We start from the raw sequence: 12,465 nt of genomic DNA, 5'->3' as shown, positions 1-12,465 counted from the left end.
TTCCTTTACTTTGATTTGTCCATCACTGTCATCAACAAATCTCACCGTCAGGGACATCTGTTCTATGTGACTAATGTCAGAAGTACAGTCCATGATAACTGAGTAGAATTTTGCTTTGCCGAGTCGCATCAATATGATTGTTGCAAGCAATGTGCCGGGGAAGCATAGGGATATTTAGAGTACCTCCTCCTCCCCTGGAAGTACACCCCTCTGCCTTTCTTCCTCGGAAGGCCCCACTCCCAGACGACTGCACCTTGCAATCAGGGACTGACCCAGCATCTGTGGGAGAGGGAGGAGCAAAGACTTAGAATGACGAGGTCTAATGCAAGGTGGCCCCTAAGATGGATCATTTCTCCTTCGTTCACCTCATGTTTTCTCTCAATGACTGCACCATGTCAGTTGAACGGGTGTGCTCTTCAGCCATGCAGACTAGCTTCATGCGTCCTTGGGAGGATAGTTCAGCGGCAAAGTGCTCGCCTTGGAAGAAAGACGACATGGAGCAACACAGGTTCGATCCCCCGGTCTGCGCTTAGAAACCTCTGGGTATTAAGCACGTTATAAATAACCTATCAATTCAATTCAATTCCTATGTATGGATTCTAGCTTCTAATTGTGCTGCCCAAGCGTGCAAACTCACTGCAAGTCACAAGATTTGATTGTGAAAAAGTACACCTGCAAAAGGTAACATGTACTCACAATGTATTTAAGTGGCGGAGGAAGAATGGAGAAGAAATTACACAATTTACATTCACTAACAACTTTTAACATATTCATCTGCCCCTTAGTCCAGATCATTCACCATACCGGGCCCACTTGAGCACCTCCGGAGTCCGTCATGCAACCACTCAACATCTAACTACATCTAGTTCCACGCTTCATCCGTTCTAAAGATTGCCATCACAGCTCATGCTTACCAAAGGCTTATAACATTTGAGAAATCACTTCTTTGAAAACCATATTCCCTCTCACTCGTCTCAGTTGCTTTTCCTCTGTTTTTGATCATTCTGCTTTTCTTTCCTATCACCTCCTCCCCAAACCTCCCCTTCCATTCCACAGACTAAGGGCTGGCCACACCCTGGGAGGATCACAATAAGCCGACCTTTCATGCCAAGGCCAGGCACTGTAAGACCACGACGGTGATGATGGGCGCAGTATAAATACTGGATAAGATAACCTAGCATATGGTCGGGACTAACACAACTATATGCATGATACTACATTATTCTCAGGCTCCAAGTCCAAAAACCTCCAGAATCATCAGCTCATTCCTCCCGCACATCATCCACTGGAATATGACCGTTAACCAGCTGAGGTGGGATCCTTCCAAACCGGAAATGATTGACCCTGCTCTAAAATGCCACCTTTATATATGATATGTTATTTATAACGTGCTTAATACCCAGAGGTTTCTAAGCGCAGGCCCGGGAATCGAACCTGTGGTGCTCCTTGACGACTTGCTTTCAAAGTGAGCACGGTGCCCCTGAGCTATCCTCCCTAGACTATGGTCCAGATGCCTGAACCCTGGCCACCAGACCTGGATCCAGCCCCTGTAGCAAGAGAGGAGGTTTGGGATGTAGGGGCACTTTTGACAGTAAGTTCTCAATAAGGTTCCAAATAACTGCTGTTTAAAAAAAGTGGTGCAATGTTGATGGTTTCATCGAAGGTCCTTAAGTCGTGTATTTAATTATCCAGTCAAACTTCAACGCAGGGGTGGACTTGGAACCAATAGAGGCTCTGGAAATAATGTTCAAAGTGGCCCCATATTGCACATTTTGAGCAAGCCCAACCTTTTTCCCATGGGAAAATATGGAAATAAGATGGGTTACCACATAAAAGAGGCCCATCGGGACATCTCCAGAGGTCCCTATCGGCCAGTCCACCCATGCCTCAAGGAATTGGTGTGGCTCTGGCCCTACTGCTGTCACCAATGGATTATACAAGTTGAGTTTATCTAGCAACTCCTAAACATGATATGGCTACAGAATGCCCAATCGGGAGCAGCTAGGGTCATTTGGCCAGATATGCATCTGCAGTTGGAGTCAGGAACTCCGTCCTCGGGAGTTATTCACACGAGAATCTTATTCCAAGTTCTCTGTGTCATTTGTAAATTAAACAATACACAAATCCGGCCCATCCTTGCAGATTTTTGGCCCACTGCCCAGCGAGACACTTTCGATCGGGAAACAGGGCTTCACTTAACCTTAGAAATCTGTGCGCATAAGCTGGTGATGTTTGATCTTTGTATGTCAGGGGGCTTATCACTGCTGGGACAGCCTATCCCTAGAGGAAAGGAACGTCATTGACCGCATGCTTTTTAGGAGAAAACTCAAACGTTCATTTATGCACATTCTATTTAGCCAGGGCCCGAATGTTAATTTTGGTGCCCCCACTGCCCAGCGCCAAGATGCCCGTATTAAAAGACTGTTGGCGCTTTACAGGTTCATGTGTAAACAACATAGGCTGGATACAGAGCAGGGATTCTTGTCCCAAGCCCTTTAGCGAGTCACCGACACCCTGGGGTCAGCCTGGCAGTAGGTGTACAGCGTTGTTGTTTCGTTTCCCATTCAGGCCCTGTACTGCAAACTCTGAAATTGTTATGTAACCAGAGTCGGCCAAAAAACAGAAGCACTCTGGGAGAGCAAAGACCCCCACCACAATGCCCCCAGTGCAGGGGCGTCTGCTCACTGGAAAACCTGATGCCCAACCGGCAGCTGCACAGCATAGTGGAGCTGGTGAAGCAGATGACTGTGGAGAGAGCCCTGGAGAAGCACAAGTGTGAGAAACACGACGAGACAGCCCTGGAGTACAAGGTATGGAAGAACGCATTAGTGAGCGCACAAACTCACCGTGCCAACTTCCCTGCCAGTGTCGACAGAGCCCAGAGTACAGGGTGAGACGAGATCACATTAGTGAGTGCACAAACCCACTGCGCTAACATCCCTGCCACTGCCGACAGAGCAGAGTACAAGATGAAACAAGATCACATTACTCAGTGCACAAACCAACCGCGCTAACATCCCTGCCCACAGAGCCCAGATTACAAGGTGAGACGAAATCACTTTAGTGAGTGCACAAACCCACTGCACTAACATCCCTACCCACGGAGCCCAGAGTACAAGGTGAGCCGAGATCACATTAGTGATTGCACAAACCCACCACACTAACATCCCTGCCCACAGAGCCCAGAGCACAAGGGGAGATGAGATCACATTAGTGAGCACATAGTGCAGTGGGTTTAACATCCCTGCCTACAAAGCCAGAGTATAAAGTGAGACAAAATCACTTTAGTGAGTGCACAAACCCACTGCGCTAACATCCCTGCCCACGGAGCCCAGAGTACAGGGTGAGCCGAGATCACATTAGTGATTGCACAAACCCACTGTGACTGCGCTAACATCCCTGCCCACAGAGCCCAGAGCACAAGGTGAGAGACGAGATCACATTAGTGAGCGCACAAACCCACTGCACTAACATTTCTGCCCACAGAGCCCAGAGTAGAAGGTGAGACCATTAATGCAGCAAACAAAATGTATTACATTGCGACGCCCGCCCCAACACCCCAAGCCTGGTATGACTCAGACCTCATCACCCTAAAAAGCAAGTGCAGCGTGGTCAAGAGGAAATGGCGTGCTTCTTGCTCATCCTCTGACAAACTGGTCTGCCGCCTGCTGTAAAGGCAATTCCGGCTCTCCGTCCTCACCAAGAAGAGAGCTCATATCCAAGCCCGCATCGCTGCGGCATCTAACAACCCAGCTGAACTCTTTAAAATCTGCAAGGAACTGGCCAATCCTACTGCAGCCTCTACCTCTCCTGTCCCTTCCCAGGTACTCTGCACGGCACTGGCCTCTCCCTTCATTTTGAAAACTCAGGACATCCTGTCCTCACTCTCCTCCTATTGCCTCCCTCCCTCTGCTCCTTGCTCACTTGCTCATGCTCTGGCCCACCTTCAGCCACCACCCGCCCTCCTTCTCTGCCTTTCCCCTTTTCTCTGCAGACAAGGTCTCTAGACAAGTCAGATTTATTAAACTCTGATCAAAACAGGTTCACCCCTGTACCTCCAAAACTATCAAGGACCACATCAACTCATTGGCTCCTGCCCTGGCTGATTTTTGCAATCACTCCTTCGTCACAGGAGTCTTCCCAACCCTCTTGAAGCACTCCCTTGTGCACGCTCTTCTAAAGAAACCCTCTGCCGACCCCTCCTGCCCGGCTAACTATCGCCCAATCTCCATCACTCCCTTCCTGGGCAAGCTCCTGGAGAAACTGGCCATCTCCCATCTAAATCTTCACACCAAATCTGTTGGTTGTCTTCATGACCATCAGTCTGGCTTCAGAGCTGCCAGAAGCATGGAAACTGCTCTCCTGAACATCCGTGAAGACCTGCTCTCCAACCTTGACTCCAATACCCCTTGCGTCCTCATCTTGCTTCATCTCTCTTCTGCCTTTGACACTGTCAACCATGCCATCCTGCTCAACCGTCTCTGTGATAACCTGGGCATCACTGGTCAGGCTCTGGTGTGGCAGACTTCTTTCCTCTCCGACCGACCCTCCCATGTCCAACTTGAGTCCTTCCTCTCTGATATCTTTTTCTCTACCTGTGGTGTCCCCCAGGGATCTAACCTCTCTCCCTGGCTGTTGAACCAGTACCTGTCACTCCTTGCCCACCACATTGTCGCTCTCTGCCCCAACTTTCAGTGCTATGCAGATGATACACAGCTCATTTTCAGGCTACCCTCGGCCTCCTCCTTCCCTTCCCTTCTCTCATCACTGACTGTCTGTCTGCTATCCAGGATTGGTGTGCCGCCAATGACCTCTGCCTTAATGGCAGTAAGACTGAGATCCTACTCATCGGCACACCCACTTCCTCCTTCCCTGCAGCCCTCTGGCCGGTCTCTCTTGGCCCACTTTCTGATCCCACCTGCAAGGCAAAAAATATTGGGGTCATCTTCGACTCCACACTATCCTTCTCTCCTCACATCTCTTACATCTCTAAGAAGTCACACTACCAGCTGCACCTCTTCAGAGGTATTATTCCGTTCCTCTCCTTCCCCCTTAAGCTCACCGTCTCAAGAGCCCTGGTTCTCTCTAGGCTGGACTTTTGTAACAGCCTCTATCTAAATCTGCCTGCCTCTACTCTCCGCCCTTTGCAACTTATCCAGAACAGGACTGCGAGACTTGTCCTTGGCCTCAAGCCCAGGGATCGTATCTCTCCAGGACTGAAATCTCTGCAGTGACCCCCAGTATCCGCAAGGATTAAGTTCAACACCCTCTGCATTGTCCACAAGGCATACTAGGGCCTGGGGCCAAATTACCTTCAACTCTCTCTTCCCAAATATCTACCTTCTCAAGCTCTTCTCTCATCTGCCTCCAACTCCCTCAGAGTCAGTTGCTTCTCCAAGCAATGAGTTGGTGGTAGATCTCTCTCTTTGGCACAGGCCTCCCTATGGAACACCCTTCCTGCCTCCCTGAAATTTGAGGAGAACCATCTCTGGTTCCATAAGCACCTCAAAACCTTCCTTTTTGCTTAGGCTTTCTCTCCCTCTCTCCCTTGCTGAATTCCGGGCTAAAACTGCACTGGTCACTGCACTGGTCAAAGCTACCTGCCCACTCTGTCTGATGCGGGCGCAAGCACCGCCAGTTGCACACCTGCACTGCCTTTCCTGGCAACACTGCACCTAGGGACGGTTTCTGCCTCCCTACAGTCCCCCTACCAGCACTTATGTCTGCACTTACCTTGCACTTGCCACCATCTGGCTGTTTCTATTATCTTATTTATTCTACTACCCCTTATACTGCACTTTCCCCTCTCCTTTCCCCCCTCACACTTTCCCCTCTCCCCCACTCCCTTGCACTTGCATGATCTGAATGTCACTGGGCCTAATATGATTGTTGTCTGTCGTCCCTTTGTTTCCCCCCTTGCCTTGTTGCGCCTTTAAACACTTTTGTATAGGCACGTTATAAATGCCATATCATATCATATCAAAGTTTTGGGTGAATCTTTTAGATGTAAGAAAGGCAAATGAGAGCACCACACCCCATAGTGAAACGCCACATGAAAAAGAAGTTGTGATTCCCTAAAGAAAAGAGTGATTAAAGAAATAAAATGTAGAATGAAAATCAGGGCTGTAACATAAAGAAACAAGTGACGAAAAATGAATATTAACAAATGTGATAATTAATATGTATAAATATATATATACATTTTCAGTAAAAAAACGTTGTTAAAGGGACATTATGGTTAAGTTGTGCTACTAAAAACCTATGAAATTCAGTAAAAAAACTTTGTTAAAGGGAGGTTATGGTTCCAAGTAAAACCGAAAACCCCCTGAAATTCGCCAGTTATGGTAAGCTAAGCAACCATAACTCGCGCCACCACCGTGCACTGCTAAGACTAACACCGAGGACATCAAAGATGACATCACAAATGTCATTGATGACATCACATGTGCATTTACCTTTCATGAAAAGTCTGTACAAGGGATTCTTATTGAAATGTTAATTAAAAAAAAGTGCCAAGGATTATTGGAATAAATATAATGAGTTAGGTAGTGCATTAAGCAATGCATTAATCCAAATAGCATTGTATTATGAAGTTTTTTCCAATATACTAAGGTACACATGTAGTAACATAGGCATAGTGTGAAGCAGACAAGATGGAGATGCAATATTAATAATTTTGCCATGTTAAATACTAACATTATAGATGCTTTCTTTTTATAATTTTGCATACTCTGAATCATTTATTGCATTACTACACACAAAACAAAAAACAGACAACAACACATACCAATATCAGCATATACAGGGAAAGTAAAGTAACCTAACCGATTATCTTCATGCACAGAAATCATTGCTCTGCTTCAAACCTACTACTTCCATAGGCCCTAAGGAAAGTAGTGTACATGCAATGTGTACAAATATGAGCATATCCAGGGAAACTACTGCAATAAAAAACAACAGAACTATAAAACAGTGTTGATAACCTTACTAATCATCTTCATACATAGAAAGCATTGCTGTCTTCCAAGTCTGTGTTTTCCCCTTTGTATATGTTTCATATGCTGTGAGTGGACCCTAAGTGAATTACTACAAGAACATATTTGAAGTATAAATCTACAAATATAGTACTTTTTGAATTTTTAGTTCCTGACTGTTACTGGCCTAGATATATCAGTAAAGGAGAAAAGAGAGAGCCAGGCATGTGATGTCATCAGTGATGCCATAAATGACATTTGCGATGTCATCTTTGATGTCCTGGGTGTTAGTCTTAGCAGTGCAGGGTGGTGCCAGGAGTTATGGTTGCTTAGCTTACCATAACTGGCGAATTTCAGGGTTTTTTTCAGTTTTACTTGGAACCATAACGTCCCTTTTACAACGTTTTTTTACTGAATTTCATAGGTTTTTAGTAGCGCAACTTAACCATAACGTCCTTTTAACAAAATTCTTTTACTGAATTTCATATTTTTTAGTAGCACAACTTAACCATAACGTCCCTGACTTTATATATATGTAACATAGAACATACTGAACCCCTGCCTAATGGTTTTGATGTCCGCGGACTGTGCGTATGTCCATGGTCGGGAGCGCACAACAACACTACCCAAAAACTCAGGGGGTATCTTAAATTGTTCTATTAAGTCATACAAGTTCGAAAAGCAGCATATAAACACATTATATGTAATAATAAATAAGAAGTAGAACCTATATATGTAACACATCAACCATCCATTTAAATACCATATGTACTCAAATGGAATATACCAAAACAGAAAAGATATGCCTCCAACATAAATACCTCACAGAAACTGCACATCTAGGAGCAACAGCAGACCTACACAACAGTAAAAACACAATTTACCAGAAGCTGGTAAGTAAACTTCATTTTTCTTATATATTTCTAAAGTTTCTGTATCAGGTACACTAAAAGTAATAGTTCTTTTTTTTTTTAAACAGAAATGGCCAGTACTATGGAATGGCTTGAGGAACATTTTCCACATCAGGAAATGACTGAAGATAATGATACTAATGGTAGACACTTCTCTATATAACCAAACTAATAATCATAAGTGTGTACTTAACATTTTTATTTTTTTCACAGACCATACAAACATTGAGAATAATACACCTAATGACACCTTAGAATATACTCTGCACCGCATGGAAGAAAAAATGGACATGCTAATGGAACATTTCAATCTTTTGAAACATTTTGTGGAGGACCACATAAAAGAAAACATTATATATCATTGTCCCACATGTACCTGTTCTCTCTCTCCATGTCCCAGTCAACTATCCCCAATCCTTCCCCGCCAAGAAAAACATTACAATGAGACTTCCATCCCTTCATCTCCTCCCATCTATCCTCTCCAAACCTCTAATTTCCCTGTGTTTGTATCAGTTTCTGCTTCCCCCTCTCTTTCATAAATTTTGTATCTGTATATAATAAAAAAAATATTACATGTGTTTTAATTCAGTCCCTTGTGTCTTATTTTTTTTAAAAAGGCAATTAAGATGTCCGTGGACAGCACGGGTGTCCGGGTTGTCCGTAATTAACCAACATGGGGGTGTTCTAAGGACACTGTGCCTGTCCGTAATTTTCGCAGTCAAGTTCAAACTGGTCTAAGAACATGCGGGGTGTCTGGGTTGTCCGTAATTAACCAAAATGGAGGTGTCCTAAGGACACTATACCCGTCCGTTCTGTCTGCAGTCAAGTGTAAACTGTTCTAAGAACACGCTTGGTGTCCGGAATGTCCGTAATTAAACAAAATGGGGTGCCCTAAGGACACTATGCCTGTCCGTAATGTCCGCAGTCAAGTTGAAACTGTTATAAAAAGAGGCTTGGTGTCCGGAATGTCTGTAATTAACCAAAATGCGGTGTCCTAAGGACACTCTGCCTGTCCGTACTGCCTGTAGAACATCTACGCACATGCGCACCACACCCATAAGTCCGACGAACATTGCGCCTGTCCGTTACTGTTGATCTCACTTGTGTCGCACTTTTAATTAGTTTCAGGACCCGAACAATGTCTGTAGAATACCCACGAGCATGCGCACAGCCGTTCCCATACATTTGGTGTCCTGCGGACACCCATTCCCTTTGCAGACGTGTTTGCGATGTCATCATGTGACCGCCCCCACTCTGAGCATGTGTCCTGAATTGCGGACAATGTCCGGGTCCCTGAACATTTTAAAAGTATCTTTTCAGGCAATTCTCCATTGCACATGTCCCAGACAATGACCCTGACTTTCTACATACTTTTTTGAACTTTTTGAGCCTTTTTTGTATGTTCGATCTGTCCGCGGACAGCGCAGGTGTCCACAAAGCCCACACATGCACCCCTATAAAAAGCCACACCCCAGAGCTCATCCTCATTGTGCTTCTGGCTATCTGACAGAGCATTGTCTACTTTGCTGGTAATCTTCCAGATTTTGCTGCTCTTGCTGCTGCTTTCCATCAGACCTGATGGCATCAATACTTGCTGCTCCAGCTGATGCTACATCTGTCTCAGCACCACCCCCATCCCCTCCACCACCACGACCTCCCCAAGGGCCTGACGTGGGGAACAGGCATGAGGATGTAGAGGAGGAGGATGAAGAGGATGACGAGGATTAGGTAGCGGAAGTCCCTACTACCAGCACTCGCTTTGAGTTTTGGGTGTGGCGGTTATTTACCATTCATGATGACATATCCAAGGCGCGTGCGAACAAGGTCATCTGCAACCGGTGCAAAATGGTGCTGTGTCGTGGGAGGCCTGGTTTGTACAGCTTTGGTACGACATCTATGAAGCGACACCTAAGGTTGTTCCATTATGGGGCCATTCGCAAGGTTGTACCTTGTGATCAACGTAGTAGGTTAAGTTCCTCTACTACATCCTCTGTTTCCGATCCTCTAACCACAAGAAACACTCCTGTGGGAGAGCACATCCCTCCAGCTGCCTCATAGGCCATTCACAATGCTGATGACTCTTACCTTTCGAGGGTCATAGTTTTGTGTATGTACTGCGACGCAGTACTCTGCAGGGGGAGAGACTTTGAGGTGCTTTTGAGACTGCGGTCTCGGAGCACGAGAAGACCTGCTACCTACCCAAGCAAGGCCCACCCTACATCTTCCTCTCTCTACTTGCCCTTTCGTATCCCCGTGGTTAGTGTCCCCCTTACTCTCCTTTCCCCTCCTCTCCTAGTGTGTCGTGTATGAAAAAACCAAAAAAATATATACAACTACAAAAATCCCAAAAAAAGGCTCTTTTCAGAGTCGCCTTTCACAGTCTAAAATAAATGGAGCAGAGCTCTGTTTACTTTTAGAAGTCCGTGGGCACCTACTGCAAAATTAACGGCTATAATTCCACAAAAGTAATTCCACAAAAGGTCGCAATGCATTTTGTACATTTCTCAGAAAAATCTGATTACCAGCATAAGTAAGATGAACTCCATCTCTGCAGAAAATGTATGTACTACGAAACATAATATTTTCATTGGGGAAAGAGGACATGCCAACATCTCTTAGAAAGGCACAAACAGCCTTATTAACATTTCGCCTTGCTTTCTCCATTTGTGAACCAAATGAAGAAGAACGCAGCCACATTTGTCTCTGCGCAATACGAGAAAATATTACTTGGGAATTTGGAAACATGTACATGACCTTCCCAAGTCCTTCTTTCATCGCTAATTGCAAAGAAATTCCTGACACATGTCCTAAACTGTTCCCTCCACAATGAATTATAATTATGTCTGGATGAAGCTCTATCTCCAAAGTAGCACAGAGAGGTACCAAGTCCAACCACTTCATTCCACACACTCCATGCCAGTGCACTTCCACATAAGGGAATGCAAGATCTGCAGCTACTCCACAGCATTCTGCATGCACCTCTCCAACCAATGTATCCATGCATCTCCCAAAATCCAGATAATCTGTTTTCTGAAACACACAGCCATAGCTAACTAACTGTTCTTTTCTCAGGAAAAAGACTTTCTGACAAATGTTCTCCTTACACAGCACACCCAATAAACTTTACTGACCAATCACTTGCTCTGCTCATTCTAATTTGCATGCCTCCCCACACCAAAGTCCCTGTATGTAATACGCGATGCCCGTGGACTACTGCCATGTCCGCAGACATAGCGAAAACCTGAGCGTGGTGAATGTAAATTTAAATAGTGTGCCCCATTTACCCTTTCCCGTTTTTTTTTACAGATGCATCTGTTATTTAGTATTTTTTTTCCTTACTTTACTTCTCCAAAGCAACCCTTACATTCCAAAACAGAATGGCATTTCCCAAAAAAGATAAGTAAATACCATCTTCTTCAAAATTAACAGCATTACTGGAATCAATTTTCTCATTATTACAGAAGAACATACCAGCTCTAAGGATGAAAGCACACATGCCTCGGTTGATTGCACACCTAGCAATGTTTTGCTGAGGACAAAAAACAGAACTATTGTCCCATATTGCCCTAGGTACTAATCCAGAAAAAAATCACTTTGCAATTTGGAAGGATGTTCATTACTGCTTGAACCAAGTGTTCCAAATCTGCCAACAAAGTAGGGGCACTGACATAGCCCAAATGGAAAACTCCATAATGCCAAACTACCACATGGGGACTGTTCATCCTGCCCATATCTTCACAAACTTGTACAATTCCAAGTACATTGCAATCAGGCACAGTGCTCCACACCACCTCCACTCCTTTAACATCAAAATTGTTTGCCACATGCCTACATTGAGCATACTGCTGTAAACCATGCACAAACATATCTCCAAGCACCAACACCCTGACTTTCTCCACCTCTGCCATCTTCTCTACACTCACTCTCTTTCAACACAAATCCACAACCTCAACATCTGATTGGCTGATCCCTACATTCCCCTTTCCATGCTGGATTTGCTGGAAAACCCCGGATGTGGCACGCCCTGTCCGCGGACAGCCGCGGTGTCCGCGGACAGCATAACTTTTAGACAGCCCTTCTACCCTTTCCACTTCACTCTCTCTGCCATTCCCTCATTGGATACAGCTAAGCAGTCACACAACCATCCACCAATCACATCCAAGACCTCTACATCTACCTCCATCATCAGAGTTCAGCACTTCAAATGTACTGTTGATCACTCTGAGTACAAGTCTCATATCATTGGAAAGCACCTACTACAAAAAGTATCCAAGATTTCTACTTGCAGCTGCATGCATATCCACATGCATGAATACAAACTACAGGTTTGCATATTATCTGCACGATATATATATACAACTCTTATAAATGCATATAAACAGAGTAACTGCCACTTAATCTGTATAACCTATAAAATGAACTTATTGTAATTGTTTCCATCTGCTATAATCAACTGGCACTTCCAAACATGTCTGCTATCTATTTTCTTTTTTTACACACACACCTATCTAAAAAATTATAATATTAGAAGATGGAAGAAATAACAATATAATTGTGGAAAAACACTTAGTAGTGTATCA

The sequence above is a fragment of the Ambystoma mexicanum genome, chromosome 4p (genome assembly GCF_040938575.1).
Source record: "Ambystoma mexicanum isolate Mex_15411 chromosome 4p, UKY_AmexF1_1, whole genome shotgun sequence".
Classification (NCBI taxonomy): domain Eukaryota; kingdom Metazoa; phylum Chordata; class Amphibia; order Caudata; family Ambystomatidae; genus Ambystoma; species Ambystoma mexicanum.
This window is presented reverse-complemented; position numbering follows the sequence as displayed.